Source organism: Haemorhous mexicanus, chromosome 7 (genome assembly GCF_027477595.1).
Source record: "Haemorhous mexicanus isolate bHaeMex1 chromosome 7, bHaeMex1.pri, whole genome shotgun sequence".
Classification (NCBI taxonomy): Eukaryota; Metazoa; Chordata; class Aves; order Passeriformes; family Fringillidae; genus Haemorhous; species Haemorhous mexicanus.
In genome coordinates, this window is record NC_082347.1 from 11,280,106 (window position 1) to 11,300,144 (window position 20,039).

Genomic DNA, 20,039 nt, shown 5'->3' on the forward strand with positions numbered 1-20,039 from the left:
GACAAATCAAGAGACTGCAATATTAGCAGATGGTGGTACATTTCCATCTTCCTTTTGGGCACCAAGCTGTGAGTAAGAGTGGCCACCTCTCCTGAGAGAGCGGAGAACATCCAGCCTTCCTCTCTGGCCAAGAAACATTCAGCCATAGTATTTGTTCTGTGATTACAGAACAGCAGCAGTTGGGGAGGACTGCTGCTAGTGAGAGTGGATCCGTGCTGGAGAACTTCACTGAGAACTGTCTCCCATTGGAGGGACCCCACAGTCTCACAGGGGAAGGACTCCTCTGCCTGAGCAGCAGCAGAAAATCTTGGTGATGAACTGATCAAAACCCCCAAGCCCTGCTTCCTTCACTGTCGTTGGGAAGGAGGGAAGGGCTGGGGGGAAAAGGTGTTTTAAGAGCTTATTTTTCTTTGCGTTATCCTCCTCTGATTCTGTTAGAAATGAATTCACTTTGTACTTCTAAGTTTAGCCTGTTTTGCTCTTGGAGTGTTTTCTCCCCATTCTTAATTCATGAACCTGTTGTTAATTTCTTCCCTCTCCTCTGTTCAACTGTGGCAGAGGAGGGTGAGCAAGTGACTTTAGTGGGTGCCTGGTGTTTGGCCTGTGCCAAACCATGACACCAACCTTACATTTTCAGTAACATGTGCTACTTACACTTTGTCTAGTCTTTCTCATCAGGTTTTATTCAGGACTGTTAGGATCACAGTATCTTGAATAGAGGTAGGTGAGCATCTCAGCCTAACTTCACCAGTAATACTTTTTGATTTACATTTTCTTTTAGGACATTTTTACTTGAATTCTAAGAAAATTGTCAGGTCTGAATGGTGTCTGTCTGCAGAGCAGCTGTATCCCATATATCTCTCAAAACCACAGTGGTGCCTGCAGGCATAAAATGCCAGTGTTTCTAGGAAGGAACCACTAGCTCTGGGCAAGGCATAAAATGTCTTGGCCCCTAGACTCTGACCCCTTCATATCAAGGCTCTCAAGAAAAGGTCCAGCCCCATCATGATGTGACTGGGATGCCTGCAACATGTTTCATTGATGTCATGCCATTTGTCCATGACTTGGTTTTCAAAGAAACATTAGAGGGTTTTTTTGTTTATTTATTTTTAGCTTATGGGGCTAAACCTACTCTCAGAGAGGAGAGCAGGTGCAGCTAGACCTGGAATCCATGCAGTTTTCCTGGCCTCTTCTTCCTCTCTCATCCACCAGCTGTTGTGCAAGATGAATCAGGAATGAAAATGAAATGTGGAACCTATCTCATGATTCAGTTTTGATTCAAACCTGATCCAGATTTGCTTTACAAAATTTTATGCAACTGGTGTACCACTAAGAGTGCAGAGGGAAAAAGGGCTGTGTGGAATGTGCTCCAACCTCACCAACCTGGATTTCTTTACTTTCAGAAAGCTGGATTTAGAGGTGATGGTCAGGAGTGAGAAAGTGAAACAGGAGAAAGGTAACTTATTGTTCAGTGATGAATGACAGTTGAGATATGTTATGCAACTAAATGTAAGAGCACCTGGAAGAGTGTAATCAGAATGGGCCTTTTGTAGTGATTTTTAAAAAAAATGCATTGGGTAACTACATGTAAGTTGAAAAAATTTATTATTCCTTCCTTTCCTGGTTTGCTTATCACAACACAGGCTATTAGCAAATACCTTGTTCTCTCAAAATTGTTGTTATGGCCCTCATTACCATGCTGGAAGTTGAGAAATGTTACTAATGGGGGTGGAAGAAATAACTTCAGGATGAGTTTATTCCATTGTAAGTCTGCCATGTGAGACAAAATGAATCATAAGCACTAATTATGGTATCTCTCTTAGACTGCAGAACGAACTGGGCTGGTTCTTAGAACTTAGGCTAGGACCAGAAGTTAGAGATGGCTGTGCTGGGATGGAGTGAAGTCTATATGGGCAAATAAGGCTGTTTTCTGTGCAGCACCCAAAATTTTTCTTCACTAGCATGGAAAACCTGAACATGGTCACTTGACCAATGTGTGCAGAAAAGGGTAATGGAAAATGCATGTTGTGGGGAGAGAAATTCTACCAGTAATTGTTACTGGGCAGACATTCCTGTTTTGTCTCTGCTGCATTACCCAGTCCAGCATTTTTGGGGAGAGTGTGATGTGACTGTCATGCTGTGAATACTGACTGGGCTTCCAGTATGGTGGTGAAAAATTGCTTGACAGAAGAAGGTATTTGGTATGATGAACAGATTCAGAAGCAGATTGTATTGTTCTGAGATTTCTGCTGCTTTTTCTTGCAGCTGTGGTCAGGTGTTGGAATTTGCAGACTGCTTTCTTTGTGATGCTTTTAAGTAAAACTGAAGCGTGCTGCTGCTGAGGGGTCAGTTCCCTGAAGACCCATCTATTCTGGTTCCAGCCAGAAGAGGGTTAATTTTTTGCAGTAGCCAAGAGGGGCATGGCCAGGACCTGAAGGTTATTCTCTACCACCTCATGTCATTGCCAGGGCAGGGGAAAGGGAGTCTGTTTCCTAGACCAGGAGAAGGGGTTTCTCCTGGTCTAGGAAATGTGGTGTAGGGAGAGGTCAGGTTTCTGTTGTCAGAGTCCATGTGAATAGTTTTTCTTGCACCCTCTATCATTAGTAGTGTTGCTGTTACTGTTTCCAGTAAATTGTTCCGTGGTCTTTACCTTTTGTGCATCCAGTTCCCCTCTCCAGCCACCACAAGGGTTGGGGAGGGGAAAGTGGGGGAGTGAGAGTGGCAGGAGGTTTGAAGAGTCTCCATGGGAGACTGAATTGAGGAGCACCCTTCCCAAAGCACAACACCCTTCTAAACCAGTTAAGGCTCCCTGATATTTAAAAAGATGATGAATGCAGGAATCTGCAGCCTGTGTCTGGTGGAGCTATTGACCAAGAGATGTGGTTCCTCATATTGAGGTAACATCAGGATAATCTGGTTTGGGGCCTCTTCCTCCAGTGGCAAGCCATGAAAAATTGTTACTGAAATACATTGGTAAATTATTCTTTTTTTTTCTCTCTCTCTTTGGGTTATTACATATGGCATGATAGATTAGGAAAACTCACTTGATTTGCAAAAGATAAAAAGAAATTACCTAAATGACGTGCTTTACCTTTTTGAGTTACATCCACCAGTAGTAAAGAGCTAAATTCATATGACACAACTAGCAATTATGCAGGAGGAAAGACAGCTTTGTAGGCCTCTCCTTTGTGTGTTACATTTGTAAAATTAGTTTGGTGTAATTTCCCCTGTATACTCTTTTTGAACCCACAAGAATGTAAGAAGCTTAGGAGCAACATCAACAAAAGAAAAATCAGGACACTTTTGTACAAATCGAAATAAAACTGATAAATATGTACCAAGGAGATAAATACTGAAAGGATTAATTTTATCATTAGCTGAATCTTTTAGGGTAATTTTGCCATCACCAAAGCAACATTAGTAAGCAACTGTACAATAAGACACAGCAGAGGTGTGATTAAAGAGGGGGATGTTTAACTAATAGACTTTTGAATGTGCTTCTTACCTGCATGGTTCTGGCTTATTCAGAGAACCCAGCTGAGGGCTGTGCATGTAAGGGGCAAGAAGAGAGGTTTCTAAAAACACAAAACTTAGTTAGAACTGGCACATAATGACAGGATGAAATTACTACCTATTCTGGCAGGAGCCCTCCCTCAGAAGCCAGGAGTATAATTTAAGGTGAATCAAAGACAAGTGTACAGTCTCCCACTTTCTCCCTTTGATTTTTTTTTTACACATATTATGAGGGGAAAGAGAAGATGCCATAACTGAATGGCAACAAAGCTTCTTTTTCCATCCCTGTCCTGTGGAAAGAGTGCTGGAATCTGTTGCTGTGTTTTTTATGAAGGTGAGGTAGCTATGTTTGTATCAGAAATAGGCATGGAAGTCTTTGGTATCTGCTTTCAACTCAGAAACTGGCAGTATTGGTGGAAGGACAGTATCTATGAAAACCCCTGACCTTAATAAAGACATGGATCTCTACAACAGGAGCTGCCATATGCACATCTTCAGGGACATGCTTCATTCTCCCCACGTTTGTTATTCTACAGTTTACAAATCAGTACCTTGTATAAAGCCAAGTCCTGGAGTTAATTTATGAACTAGGATAGAATGTGACTGAAGTTGATCTTTCTCTGGTGACCTTTGGATGAGCTTCTTAATTCTTATTCTTTATTTATTTGGGACAACTTTTATACACCATGTTAATTTACATGTAAGTTCTGAAAAAAACCTGGTGAGACTGTTAGTATCATTAGTATGATGCACAAAATTAAGTGCTTTCTCTTCTTTTTGGTCTCAATTTTATGAACTTTTGAAAATGTTAGCAGAATACTAGATACTAACATCAGGTACCGAACATTGATAAATCTGATTTTGAATTTGCAGTGAGATTTCATATTTTACCTGGCTTAAAGTTTTGAAATGGATATTTTAAAAAATTACAATGGTACATTAAATCAGAAGTTCCATCTTGGCCACATGCATTCCCAACTTGGTATAAGGAGCTCAGACTGCAGAAATCTGAATGACAGTTGACAACAAATTGCTCTTAAATTCTCTGTAATAGTCTGTTACCTCTGAGTTTGTTTTATGATTGTAACAGATTCATATTCAAAGTATAATTTGGTGTTAGGCTAATTCTTCTTATTTATTTAGTGTAATAGTAATTCAATAAAGAACATTAATCAATCAGAAATAATTAGTAGTGACAGTAGAAAGAAGATTGATGGTACATCAGATAGATGTGTCTGAAAGACTCAGTGGAATCTTAACGAATGCAAACACCTAAGACATTTGAGTATCATGATAACCTTAATAGCTTTGAGTTCCAGTAAAACTTCAACAGTTTTACAGTAAACAGTAGGGGCAAGCTGAAGTTCCTATGTTCTCACAGAGCAGCAAGGGGTGACCTGCCTTTGGGGAAGATGGTTGTGTCAGTTCACAGTGATTATTCTGTTCTTAATTGTGAGTGAAGGAAGGAAAGAGGCTTTTGAGTTAAGAGAAATGCAGCCTCCTGTTCACACATACATATTTTAGAGGGAGTTTGTTAAGCAGGAGGGTAAAGCTGAGTGCTATAATCCTTGCACATGAATGGTGCACACCTCACGTACAGGATCTGGTTTTGCTATCTATGGTTGACCTGCCTTGGCTTTTATTTCATGTCTTTCTGCTCTTGAACTTCCCAATTCATCCCACTAAGTATTTGCCTTCTGATCTATACTTGAATGGCAATCCCAGAAAAGCAGTGAGGGTCCCTACCAAATACTCAGCCCTTGCCCAGATGGCTGATGTAGACTTCCGTGGTGTTTCAGGTCTCATGAAAACCTCTGCACAAAGGGCTGAGGAGCTACAAAGAGCTTAGAGCTCAAAGTTCTTAAGGGACAGAGTTAAAGGCCAATCCATGTATTGACTCTAACCTTTCTCTCTTAGTACATATGCCACACAAGGTGAAGAGTTAACTGGTTGTAACTGGGTACAACCACTTTCGTGCACTTGTGGCTTATTGATAATTTTTTTATTTAGTCCTGGTCCCTGAAAGATGGGATGGCAAAAGCACAGCAGGGTGATAGGCAACTTACACATTTTGGGGTGGCATAAGTGTTTGTGAGAAATAGGCTTGAAATTCTGTTCCAGAAAGTAGTGACTGATGATACAAACCTTCAGGTTTGTATCATCAATTTAGGATCAGTAGTTGTAGCTTGTGATGTGTAGTACCTAAGAGCTCTGGGTGCGGACCTCATGCACAGTGCTGTCAGAGATGGGGCAAAAAGCGGTTTTGTGGCTCTGAGGACTTGGAGTCTGGAGCAAGAAACTAGAAACTCAATGAAGAAAAGCAGAGAAAAGGCTGGAGAACTCTCGGTGCTGTTTACTGGGATTCTATGAGAATGGGTGGCAGAACATGGAGAGGATTGGGTGCTGAAGAACACCACTTAAGTTAAAGCAGTGATAGAACTATTTGGTTAACTCAGGTCACAAACCCCATCCTGTTTGTGTGTGCACACACTTCAGGCAGAGGAGGAAGAGAGGGAAATAGCAGAAGAGCCTGGCTGTACCACTGTATGAGCTACAAGAGCAGAAGTTGATTCATCAAGCAGCTGTGAGGGGGCTGTATGATCTCCTGAGCTGGGATTAGTTCTGGTGAGTCTGATAAAGTGCAAGTCCTCTCACTCCATGTCCTTCAGCTGCAGAAAGGAAAAGGAAATAGCATTCTGCTTTTCATCCTCCTTTTCACTCTTTTATCCCTAGGAGGACTGTACATTGCCTCCCAAGTTGCCAGCCTCTGAAAGGGCTGTTTTTAAGACCTTTGCTCAGATGCCCAGGGTCTCAAGGAGGGAATCTGAATTGCATTGCTGCACTGGCTGGTTTTTTGTGCCTCGTGTACCTTCTTTCATTTGTTTTTTAGTCAATGCAGGCAGTAATTATTCTCTGTAGAAATGCCTTTTAAATACAATTGCAAGTCTATGAAACTACAAGGAAAAATACAGTATAATGAAGTACATAAACTCAATGCTGATGCTGAAATAACTTTCGGCTTTCAACAGAGGAGACTCACAAGTCTTGATAGTGATGGCCTAGAAGCATGTTTTAATATGGGAGTTCTAAAAATGTTAAAATTTTTCCAGCAAGTTTTATATTACATGACATTTCAATAATTGTGCAATATCATTAGAAAAGGAGAAGGGAAGGATTTGTCTGACAAATGATGACAATGTAAGTAATGATTTACTTGCTGTGCACTTGAATGCTAATTCTGTTATGGCTTGGAACATCAGACGTGATTAATTTAGAAGGTTTCCATGTGATTGACAAGGATCCAGAAATTAGCCCTCAGCTGTTCCCTGTTTGGAAAGTAGCTCCTTATTTTGCAAGAGGTGATAGAATATCTGTTTGAAAGGCATTTGTTCTTCATTGTGCCATGCTGGGTTTCAGTAAGTAAAGGCAGATCCACAAACAGGGATTGTGTCCTCCAGCAGTGTGTCAACAGCAGCACGTGTCCCACTCCTGGGTGTGTGGGAACATGACACAAAGCTCTCTCTCATCATGAGCTGGGGATACAAGCTGTGATAAGAGCATCTGCCTTATGAGAGTGCTTGCACTGCTTACAGCTGTTCCCAGAGCCTCATCCCATGCGGGGATTCCCAGCATCCCACAGGGATGTACCTGAGCTGATCTCTGCTTCCAAGCCATGCCAAAACATCCCTGTCCTCTGTTCTGGAGTGGGAGATGAGCTCCAGGAGATGTCCATCAGCTTACCAGAGCATGGTGGTGTGTTTGAGAGGGGAGGGGGAAGTCATGCATGAGATCAAAGCGAGAGATGAAGAAATAGCAGTATGTTTTTCCTCCATCCAGTTTGCATCCAATTTTGGAGGGTGTGGGCATTGCCCTAATTTGAGCAAAGCCAAAAAAACCCAGTCCTACTGGAACTTGAAATGGGTTTATCTATCATCTGGCTTCACAGGACATTTCAATGAAAGTAAATTGTGGCTATGAAGCAATAGAGGTAATTGGCCAGCTGATGTCTGAGATGGAACTGGAGCTCCTTACATCATTCAGAGCCCTTGGAGATGCCCTAATTTTGCATTTCCTTAGGCATTTGTGCATGGATAGAACTCAATGTGTAAAGTGGCTTTACACTGCTGTGTTCCTACTCCTGCATAATATCCTATAATTTCATAAATGATGTTAACTTTAATGATTTAACAAGAAATATAATTATGGTTTCTACAGCAACCATGACTTTAAATATCCTGAATTATGTTCATGTATAATCTCAAATATAATGAAAGACTAATGCAGCTCATTGCATGTAAATTATATTCAAAGTTAAAACTTTCAGGAGAGAACTGCTTTTGAATGATCAGGATGCAAAAATGTGCATAAGAAACTCTTTCTTAGCATCAGAATTTATGTTGGTTCATGCTCAGATTGTTAAGAGTAAAATAAAATATACTTTGGACTTTCCAAACCCATTTCTTTCTTGACTGAAAATAAACAGGTGAGTATAGTTTGTCAGTGTTGCTTACACTGTATAGAAGTTTATGAACACACCTTCTGATGCAGAATTATTGTGTTGCTCCCAGAAAATGTTGACATCACTTGTGATTTGGGAAACTAACACTGCCAGCAAATTTCTGGTGGCTCTTTGCTTTGTTCCTCTGAGGTCTTGCTGAGGGTCTTGTCTGAGGATGTTGTGTTCTGATCAGCAAAAAGCCACTGCAGAGATGTTTGCCTTTGAGAACAAGTACATTTGTGTGAGACCAGTTTTAGCTCACAGAAGTTTGCTGTGCTCTATTGTAAGCAAGGGAAGGAAAGGAGTTTAGAAAAGGTGCCAGCACTGCTGTGAGCAGGGAGGCAGTTCAGAGGGAGGGGTCAATGCTTGGGCTGAGAAAACAGATGCCCCTAAAGCAGTTGGGAAAGTTGTCAAAGGGCTGGGAACTCCGAAGGGGTGGAAGCACAGGGCCTCCCTCCCCACCCAAACCAGAGAGGAGCAATCCTCCTTCCAGACAGCAAAAATGGGAATTTTCAATATTTCTTTCACTTTAAAACTCTTCAAATTTTTCTTATAGAGTGGGCATGGGAGGATTCTTTTCTTCTCCTGCAGTCATGTCTCTTCTGTCTTAGGTACAGAAGATAAGCCCAAATAATTTTTTTCCCCTAAATTTGAAGGGACTTTTTTCCCCTGGAATGGATTTGTTCTTTTGAATTTTTGTCAGTGTCAGAGAGCAGCATTTGATTTGATGTCTCCAAACAAGTAGTTCTGTGCTTTGTATTGCAGTAGATCTGTGGAAATAAGGAGGTTCAAACACAGCACCAAATACTTAAACTTTTAATAAGGACTTGAATTATAAGTCCTTATAAATCACTCTTCTGATAATAATGTATATTATTAATGCATAGAAAATAAGTATGGCTATTTTATTTATGGTATGAGTCCTTGTGGTTTGAACATAAGAAGTTAAGAATGTGACTTAATTTCTGAGTTTATATTTCTAGCTTTAGGCAAGCTAGTCAGTAAAAAATATGCTGGAGAGTCAGTGAAGTTTCAAACAAAACCAAAGTAAAAGCACACCAGGAGTTAGAAAAAAGTCAAGCTACCAAGATGCTGGCAGAGATAATGATTTTTGTCTAGCAGGAGGATTTAAAATATTCAGTATGCAATTTCCTGTCCCTGTTATTCTCTGACTAAGCTGTGATAAGTTTTAATGCTACTGAAAGACACATACATTTGTTTACCTTGAAAAATCTTTTTCCTGTTTTGTTCTAATGTGACCAAAGCTGCCAAGTTGACATAAACAAGGCTGAGTCTTGTGTTAAATGATCTACCACAGTTTGCAGAGACAGGGAATAAGCTAATGTCTTTTTCTCTTCACAGGATTCTTTTGTTGAAAAAGTATGTTTCATACTTTCACCGTTGGTTTCTCTGCTTAGGATTGTATAACCACCAGATGTCTCTAAAACCATACTTTCTCATAAACATTTTATAGTCTTTGAAGATGTTGAAAATCTGTGATTTATAGGACTATTGCATCCATCTACCCAGGGATCAAAAGCTCTATTACAATTACCCCAAGTGCAAAGTCAGAAAATTTATTTAGCTGAGCAGATAATTTTGAGAATTTTCAAAAGTCCTCATTTAATCTGTATACAGCAAAATTTAATATACTAACCTCCTTTTGCGATATAAAATTAAAATCCCTGTAGGATACAATACTTTTATCAAAAATGTGAGTAAGGGAAGATTTATTAAGCAGGATAGCAATCCCATGAATCTGAATATGCCATATGGTATTTTATTTCCTTTTGCTTATTTGAAGTTCATTCACTTTCATACAAATAGATTTTTTTTGAAATTCATATAAAGAAGCCCCCAACGCAGCAGAAGTTTCGATGAACTGGAGAAAAATAACAACCTCCTATTCTGAAGGATCCCCATTGCAAGTATGCAATCCTTGATCTTCCTCTATTAAATCTTGAGGCTGGTAATTTGGTTAGATGAGATGACAGCCAAGATATGATCTTGGAAATATTCAGAGCAGGAATACAGAAGCTGAGGATACTGCTTGGTACAAATTGGCACCTGATAGGAAAAGGCACATCCACTTGGAAAAGGCGAGCTTGACCCTTGCAAATCCTGGCCTGCATCAAAAAAAGGTGTCACCAGCAGGTTGAGGGAAGTGGTTCTCCATCTCTCTGGAGGCCCCACTGGAGTTCTGCATCCAGCTTTGGGGTCCTGGCACAGGAAGGATGTGGAGTGTTGGAGCAGGTCCAGAGAAGGCCATGGAGATGCTCCAAGGCCTGGAGCCAGGCTGGGAAAGCTGAGGCTGTTCACCCAGAGAGAAGGCTCCAGGGAGAGCTCAGAGCTCCTTCCAGAGCCTAAAAGGGGCTCCAGGAGAGCTGGAGAGGGACTGGGGACAAGGGATGGAGGGACAGGACACAGGAAATGGCTTCCCACTGCCAGGGAGCATGGATAGATAGGGTATTGGGAAGAACACACACAGATGATACTATTCCTTTTCCTTGCCTGCTTGGAGGCATAACCAGTGTAACTGGCTACCTTATTAAATGTTCACTATCTCAAAGTGGGCCCAGGAGCCTTTTGCCTGATGAGGCTATTTTTATTGTCTTGTTCTGAAGTGAACACAATAGAATTAGCACAGTGATATGTGTTTTTGTGGTCCCTGCATTGTATCAGGCAGAACAAGGTTAGGAGTTGCATGTGCAAATTTTGCAGCAGTTGAAATGATTTATCATATTGTTATCCATCTTGTGTAGGAATCATTAATGAGTTAATGTAGTGTGTGAATCTCAGGCAAGGGGTGTAAAGAATGTGTATGCTGATCAATAATTTGTGTGAGCTTGAAAAACATGTTATTGAAATCAGTCATAATTAGCTGTAGATAAAATCCTAATAAATCACTAGTAATGGAGTAGTTCTCTTTAAATTGAAAAAAAAAAATAAAGGAAAGACTAAGGGAGGGTCAGACCAGTGGGCTATGAAATTATTCAGGAAAGGAAATGATGACATGAACTGATACTCATACAAAGATAACCTGTATGGGAACATTTTAGTGAAGAAAATCCCCATTGTCCTGGAGAATGAGGAGAAATGGAGAGAATAGATTATTTATTTCTAGGAAGCACCAGCTTCCCTGTATAACTGAGTTAGTGTGACACCACCCTCTGAAATGTGTGCTGCAATTTCACCATTCTGCATTTTGAATGTTTTTAATGGGAATAGTTAATTTCAATCAAAATACTCCATCTTTCAGATAAGATGAAATGCCGTGATTGTGCTGGCCTCAAGATGGGTTTTAAAGCAGAGCCCTTAATTATTTTAGAAGTAAATTCATTTTCTGTCCTAAGCACAGGATTGCAGAGGAGCTTGAGAAGAGGGGGAAAAGTCTCCAATCATACCTTACTGTGTATGTGGAAAGGAGCAGAATGGAAGTTCAAGCCTGGCATTGCAGTTATTGATGTCAATAACATAACTAGCTTTTTACATGGAAGCAAATATGCTGCAAATAAACTGGAACGTAAAATACTTGCAGCCATTCACAGAAATCCCCTGCTTTCAAAGTTAATGTTCTGAATGAACATAAGTATGCAATTAATATTTGCAGGCATGGGGTTACCTCAAAGTCATATAAGTCAAATCCTCTCATTGTCATGGCAATCAAACTAGGTAACATTTAACTCCTCAGTCTGCTGCATAAGCAGCAGCAATTGTGTTTAAAGATAGTATTTTGGGTCAAGAAGGGAAAACTGCCCTCTCCAAGGAATTGTGTTAATACTATATGAAGTGCTTTTTGAGTTTGCTTGGAGTACAGGGTCAAGGTTTAGTTATCTCACTAAAATAAAAAAAAAAAAGTAAGCTGGTAAAAATGAATTATGAAGTGAATAGCCAGGATGACAGATGGAATTTCTATCCAGGGAAAGACTGAAAAATTGATTATTATTTTTTTTTAATTTTTTGCCTGGAGCACAATTAAGTCAAATTCTTGAAGGATTTAAACTAGTTAAGAACATTTATAGCACCAAGTCTTAAGGTATACTTAAGGGTATTAAGAGAAAATGCATTAGAGCACACAGGGCAGAGAACAGGGAACATCAGTCTGGCAGGCATGAAGGGTCCTTTATGGCCATCACAGAGCTTTTGGGAGAGAGGATGTTGGATTCCTTCCACATGTCTTTTGTCCTTATGTGTAAGGACTTCTCTGTGCAGGTGAATTTATCTTTGCACACATGTTGACTTTTTCAAGCCAAAAGGAATGACAAGGTTGCAGCTCAGCAGCCCCTGTGGATGGAGGAGGACACTGGGGACCAGGGACCAGTTGCATGGCCATGCTCTTCCCAACACACAGGTGTTTCTGCAGCTCCCCGTCCAACAGGGCCATGCATGGCACCAGCAAAATGGGACCTGGCTGTGTTTGGGAGCCTCATCTCCCAGAAGAGCAGTGTCTTTGACCTATTTGAAGTTTTTTAGTGGGGCTTTTTACTTGTCAGTGCCCTGCCTGAAGCCCAAGCAGACAAGTTTTAAATATTTTTAAAAATTTTCTGTCCCCAAACCCTACATGAATAGTGTGACAAGCCTGTTTTGGGGCCTTTAGCTCCCTTGTGTTGCCAGTTTAATTTACAGTGTCTTTATCCATCACCTCAAGGACAAGGTTTCCTCCTCCAGCTGTGTGATAAAATGTCTGTTGCCAATTCACTTTGGAGTTGATACTGGAACAAGGATCTAATTGCAGATACTTGATTGAGATCAGCTTTGCAGCATCTCACACTTCAGTGAAAGCTGTACACCACCAAGGAGGGCAGAAACAAGGCCTTTGCTTAGTGACTGCATAGGTGTGAAAATTCTGTGACCACACAAGATCATTTTGCTAAGCTAGTTTCCAATGTGAATGTCTTGTACTAAGAATCTCTCCACTAATAGCGTTCAAATTGTTTTCCCATCAGCCTGCAAAAAGCACTTAATGACATTGCTGTGACATTTTCATGCACTTCCCAAACTATTTCTTATTATATTCTTGCTGCATGATGAAAACACTGTGGGCTCTCTGCAGGTTGGCACTGTGCTAATATTGCTGTTGCACTCACACCCATGGACAATGTAATGATGTTATAATGTTTTATTGCTACATGTAGGAACGCTGCAAGAAGGGAGCTAAAAGAAGGGATGTTTCTGCTTTGTGAATTAGAGGCTAGTCAAAAGAGTTTAGCCTGTCACAGATGAAAAGGCTTGAAGGTGATGTCAGATGCCCTTTGTTTCCATGGAAAGGGCTCAACTGTGAAAACATGCCTCTTTTTAATAGACTGCATTTAAGATATCTTTAGAGCTGTTTTACTTAGGCCTCTTGAGCCAGAGACAGACAATAAGAAAATATTTATTTTCTTCTTCAGTAGCTTCTACTTGCTTAAACATAACATGAAGCATTAGAAAAAGCACCTTTCTGTTTTGGTTTGGTTTCAGGACATGCAGTTTTCAATTGAATAACATTTTTATTTGTTACACTGGTAATTGAAACAAAATATTATACCTCTGCTCACATGAGCTGCAGCTCTTGTATAGCCCAGTGCTCTGGTGAAACTTGCTTTAAAATCATTCCCTGGAGAGTTGTTTTACAAGGCTTGTAGCAGACAGAGCTGTTGCAGTTTAAGTGCATTATGGAGTTCTTCCTTTCACTTCATCAGGCTTTGGATAACAATGCCCTATGTTGCCAAATTGTTTCTTCCTTATCTGCCACTTCTATGAAACCATTTTTAGCAGTGCATCATTGGAATATATCAGGCTAACATAAGAGATTAGAAGTCCAAACAGAGAAACATATCAACATTTTCCCTGGAAGGACGAGGGTGATACACAAGCCTCGTCAGCTGGATAATTCACAGAGTAGAAAGTAGCATAATTCTAAAAATCTTTTTTTGGTAATGTTTATTCTAAAATGAAGCAGTTTCAAATTTGCTGCTCTGGAGATCTGAATTTTTCTTGTTGTAATGTTTTTTTTTTCCTCTTCTGTGTCATGATTCCTCTTCACTGAATCAAATCTCTATGGCTTTTCAAAGCTAAACTTTTACAGCACCAGTAATATTATTGTTGCCATTATATTATCCTTTTACATAGGTTTAAAGGTCAGTTTATGACTGAAAGGGAATATCTGCAACCAGTAGGGTCCTGATTCTAATTTGCATGTAAATTAAACATTTCAGAATATGATTGTGATTTCTGAATACACACAAAGTATGCTATTTTGATTCCTGGAAAATAAAAATGCATACCATTAATAAGAAGAATATGATTTATATACTGGCTCTTTTATCTTACCAATTTCTGTTCATTTGAGGTTTTTTTTTGAAAGCTTCTGTGGCAATGGCTGATTGTTCCTGCTGTAAAGTGGAACAGGATGTGACAAAACCTTACTTAATTCTATCCACATTAATAGAGAACTCTCAGGTTAAATTCTGGCTGAAGCCCAGCACTGTAGGCTGTTAGTATCTAGTGTTATGCTATTATAGATGGGTGGTGAAGGTATGAGAGCAAATGGAGGGGAGGGAATTTTGATATATGGGTTTTTTAAAATAATTTCTGGTATATCAGATTGTATTTAACATTATCCCCTCATTCTTTGCTTGAGGTGAACAATACAAAAGACAAAGAAAGGATAGCTGAGAGAAGCTAAAAAATAATCAATCAACTAAATAAAGATAAGGGAATAAATGGAACAGGGAGAAAAAAAGGAACAAGATATCTCCTATCTTGTATTAAAAATGTGTTTATGGATCCTCTAAGATTCACTAAAACTGCTGAAGTTTAGACTGGTTCTTTTAAAGAGAATTGCTCGTGTTTACTACTGAGCTGTTAAGTTTGTTAGAGTTACTCAAACTGCTTGGTTATTGGAAATGTTCAGGCTCACCAGCACAGCTGAAAGGAAAAAAAGCACCAGAAAGAGTTGGGGAATATGGATTTATTTTATTTTTTAATGAGAATGTCTTCTTTCATGACAGACATTCCCACTGCTGAAGCTGCTCTTCCCAAGTACTAATGAAGACGTGACGCAGGGAGTGAGTCACAGGACCACTCATGTCTGGAAGGCAAACATCAGCCTGGGTGATATGCAAGCTATCAAATACCAGAAAGAATTTGGAAAAAAGAGGTTTTGGGGGGTGTGTATGGGAAGAACTTTCCAAACAGCATGTTTACAGCAGCAAGGGATCAAGCCCTTTGCTTTTGGGCTGGCCACTGATCCTGGTGGTTGCCCTGGAAATTGTACATGCTTGGGATGGAGGCTGGGTTCGTTTACCTGATCGATCAGTGAACTCTGAGCTCCTTGTGTGGGAAAGAAAAACCCCACACTCTTCCTCTCTTAACCCTCCTACCCTGTAATAATTGGCCCCAGGGCAGGGAGGCAGGTCACAGGCATAGCCTCATCCTGAGCCTCCCGTGGCAGCCAAGCTTTGACTGCTTTGCTTATGGCTGTGGTTTTACATGGCCAGAGAAGCAGGCTGGCTCTTCAGGAGAAAAGTTGCTGTGTATGTGCTGAATGGCCAATTTGTGTAACAAAGAAAAATAAGCAAGTGCCTTTGGTGGAGGCCAGGAAAAAAATCTAGATGTGAATTGCTATCCTTTATTTTAAGCCCATTCTGGACAATAGTCTGGCAGAAGAAGCACACCTACCCAGACTTGCTCACCTGCATGAATAAAAAAAGGATTTCATAGAAAAGAACAGAGAAGCAGCAGAGATGCTGTATGTGCTTTAAACCCAGATGACTTTCTGCTACCCTCCCCACAGTTCCCTCTTTGTTTCCCAGGTTTACCTGCTAGCTTCCCACTTGCCTTTGAAGTGTGTGAGCAGCCTGTGTGGAGTGATCCAGCTGTGTCATGCAATAAACTGGCCAGCAGAGTGCCAGTGCTGGCTTACAGATGGGATTTTCACTGGTAAGTGATGAGTATTTTGAGTAACACAGTTTCATTGGGAAACTAGATGCACCTGGGCAATAGACTGGTGGTAATGGAGTGCTGGGATCCCACAGGGGTGATCAGGCACTTGTACAAGCTGGCCATGGGTGCAGGTGCCAGATGTGAGCCCTAACCCTGCTGCTTCTCTGTGTAGACATGGGACTGCTCTCACCCCAGGTGAAACCCATCAGCTTCTCCTGGGGTTGTGTTTAGGCCTTGAATGACAGGCAGTAAGTACACTATGTGCTATGAATGATGAGTTCTACAGGTATGGAAATTGTGACACATTCATGAATTCTTCATGAATGTCTTATTTTCTCTTCCATCCTTGTTTGAATTGTTTCTGCTGACAAGGTTTGCCATTCCTCAGCCTGACTACATATCCATTGTTGGGTTTTGTCAAGGAGGTGATTTTTACCAAGGGTGCTCCTGTTATGACAGTTAGTTGAAACAGCTCCAAACAAGTGTTCCCAGTACCAAACTGATCTGTAACAGTCTGGCACAGTTAGGGGACTGTTAATTTTGACTTCATCTCATTGGGTACAGTGTCCATTGAATGGCTGCCCTGGCCTAATTGCTTGGCCTCCTCTGATAGGTGTTGGCTTCACTGCTTCATGCAGAAAGGCTTTCAAATCCCTGTACAGAGCTGCAGCAGGGAAGATAAAAAAAACCAGGGGTACTTCTGCTCAGCTGGGCCAGAGGATAAAAAAGCCCTTTCTACAGGAAGCCAATAGGAACCACCTTGTTCTTGTTTATTTAGGAGGTTTACTCATCCTCCTATGGAAACTCCTGGTTCCAAAATGTAGTTGTTGTATGGAAGAATCTTTGTTGAGGCTTTCATTGGCAATTGCAGGGATGCCTTCTGAAGGAATTCCAAGAGAGGCCTGACAAATCTGGCATCATTATCAGCAGGCAGCCAAGGTATCAGGGCACCTGAGTGAGTGGCTAGAGGAGGAGCAGAGGGGTCACAGTTTGTTTGAGGGATGATGGCAGTCTGGAGCGGGGGGATGGAGGGAGCTGGACATAATATAAAACCTAGTTAGGATGTAGAGCATGAACTGTAGTGCTAGTACTGGTCTGGCTGGTATATTTGTATGTGCTTACACTACAGATCAAGCAGGTAAGGGTGAAAGCAGAATAATATGAAATGGAATATGTATGGATGTATATGACATGGTAGCTGACAGAAGAAACCATGAAACAGTCGATTAGGAGATGGTTAAGTCTTTGTAAAGTGGCGTCAGAGCTGTGTTTGGGCTGGTGCAGCCACTGACCAGCAGTACCACCTCTTGCAATACACTGCATGGCTGGGCAAAGCAGTTCCTAGTTTTTTTGGGAACCCTCCTGCCCTTTAAACCACTGGCATTCAGTCACAAGTTATTTAAAATCAATGGAGCACATGTCAGTGCTCTGCTCTGTTGTTCCTTTTTTCTCCCTAGAACAATGCCAGCTGCCTAGCACATATGTTAGAGTTGGGTCCATTTTAATCAGCATGTGCAAACTCATGAAGCTAATGAACTCCAATTCACTTTGATTTAAAAAGCTCAAAACAAGAGAACATTCCGCCCCCTCTCACCTTTCAATTGATATTTACACTTTTAATTTGATAAGGGCAAAGAAAGTCTCCCCTCTGCTGGCAACCAATGTAATAGATTTCAGACCTAAAGAAATTTCTATATCAAAGGTATATTTATACTTAAGAGTTCCCTCCTCTGAAGGAATTTCCTCTGAAAGAATTGTTTGAGGAACAGCTTTCAAACTTTGTTTCTGCTACCAGTAGGGTGTTTTTAGGCCCTGCTAGAGCACTGGGGATATTACAATGCAAAGCCTCGCTATTAAAAAGAAGGTGATATTGAAGTTAGGAGTGCAATGAAATATCTGCAGAGGTGGAAAACTGGTTGAAAGAATGCTATTACAATCCCTTCTGAAAGTTATCAGTACAGAAGGGCTGTTTTCAGTATACAGTACTAGTCTTGGAGAGCATCAGATTGCTGACACTGTTATTAGTCACACCACGCTCGCTCAGAGGGTGACACTTCATTTTCCTACTGCACACTTAGAGACTTTTTGTATTTCCAGTTTCATCACTCAGTATCAACAATCAAAACGGTGCTGATCAAACATCAGGATCTCAAAGGAGTTTGGAAAATGAACAAATAAAACCTCCCAAGTGACAGGTAATGTGTGTGTTTATGTGATAGGAAAGCCCCCAGTCATTACAAACAGAGCTCTCTTTGCAGAAGTCATGGGGGTGTCTCCACCACAGTCCAGATTTTTCCCAAGGCTCCTTTTGCTGAGTATCTCTGCCCCTTTCCTAGGGTTGGTCTTTTGTGTGTGGTAATCGCTACAGCAGCTACACAAACCCATTGTAAATGTGACCTGAAAGGAAAATGAGTCCTTTTTAGGTGTTTTGGGTGGTTAATGGTCACATCTCCAGAATTTCTTATTCTCACTTACACATGTCTTGTCAACTCTTGGGAGAAGGAAGAGCTAATTCACTGCCAGCCCAGCTTCCTGGAGATAGCACCCTATTTCCATATGAGGACAGATACACAGTCTATGTGGAGCTTTCATTCTTGCTAAAATCAAAGATGTGCTGGTATAAAATTATTCCTATTAGCAATGTACTGTGGCCCAATTTTCAGTAGACATGTAGCAGCCTGGAGGGCATTGCCATCTTTTGGACAACAAAAATGAATGTCACTCTTTAAAAGGTATATTTAACAACAGCAAACGGGAAGAATTAAATAGAATATGGACATCTGTTGTCACTAAAGGTGTTTTTCATTCACTCATCTAACATAGACAACAGTGTTTTTTCCATGGTGATTGCATAATATGTCATGCAGCTCAGTGAATTAATAGGGTTGTAAAAGCTTGTGCTTTGGGTGATGATGTACTCTCTGTTTTGTTAGCTCCTGTGGCAATCCAGAGCACAGGGTGTTCAGCACAGGGATATCTGGTGTGAGCACCAAAATTGTCAATGATCTGAGCACTGGCATGGTGGAAGCTGTGATGGCAATGTGGGACAGAGTCCTGGAGACATGAAACCTTGCTATGGTGCAGGATCTAGACATTTGAGGGCTCATGAACCAGAAAAAATACATCAGTGACATAAGAAAGAAGGTTTTTTGTTTTGTTTTGTAGTTTTATTTTTTTTATTTTATTTACCCTTTGGAAACTGGATGCAGGCTAGCACAAGGCAGGGAAATAGCTCAGTCAGTGAGGAACCCCCAGGCTGCATTTTGACAATGCTGATGGGACATCTGGGCATGGAACATCCTAGAGTGACAGCAGCCATCGTGGTCTGCACAGCCAGAGAGCTCTGTTGTCTGTCAGCAACTGCTCAGTGCATAGCAAGCTGTTTCTCCATCATTGCCTTTGACTTTCATGGAAGTAAAATTTTTATCATGCTCTAAATGAGATAACTGAGGGGAACCTGCTACCAGCAATTTGCATGTCAGTTTGTAGCTAATTACTGGAATATCAGTACTGAGGCTAAAAGCCTGAAATGGTAATATGAAGAACAGACACGTGAAACCTGGGCTAAAGGGTAGGAGCTATTTTTAGGTGAGTAGCTTTGCCTTTTAAAAGGGAAGGAAAACTATGTCAGCTTTATTGTTAGTGAAAGCATATATGCAGAGTAATGCAATTTTTGAGTTCAATTAAACAGGCAAGTCTTGAATTTATAGGTAATTCACTGCATCGTTTGATGAAATAGCAGGCAGAAGAATGAACAGATGCAGCAAACAGATTAGACCTGTGCCTTCCAATGATCCTGTTATCATGATGGAGCTAAGATATGCATGGTGACCCACTCCAGGTGCCAAGGCCATGGTGGGGCAAGGAAAGGTGTGGGGAGGAAGGAATGGCAGAGTGGGGCTGTTAGGGACTATCACCTGCACTGCTCCACCCCCTGTGCTACTCAGTGGTGAGAAGAGTCAGGAGTGAAGGTGTGATGCTGCACCAGAGAAGAAGCAGGAGGTGGGTGTTAATTTTGGTTTTGTTTCTCACTGTCCAACTCTATTCTAACTGGCACTAAATTGATCTCATTTTCCACAACTTGAGTCAGTTTTTCCTGTGG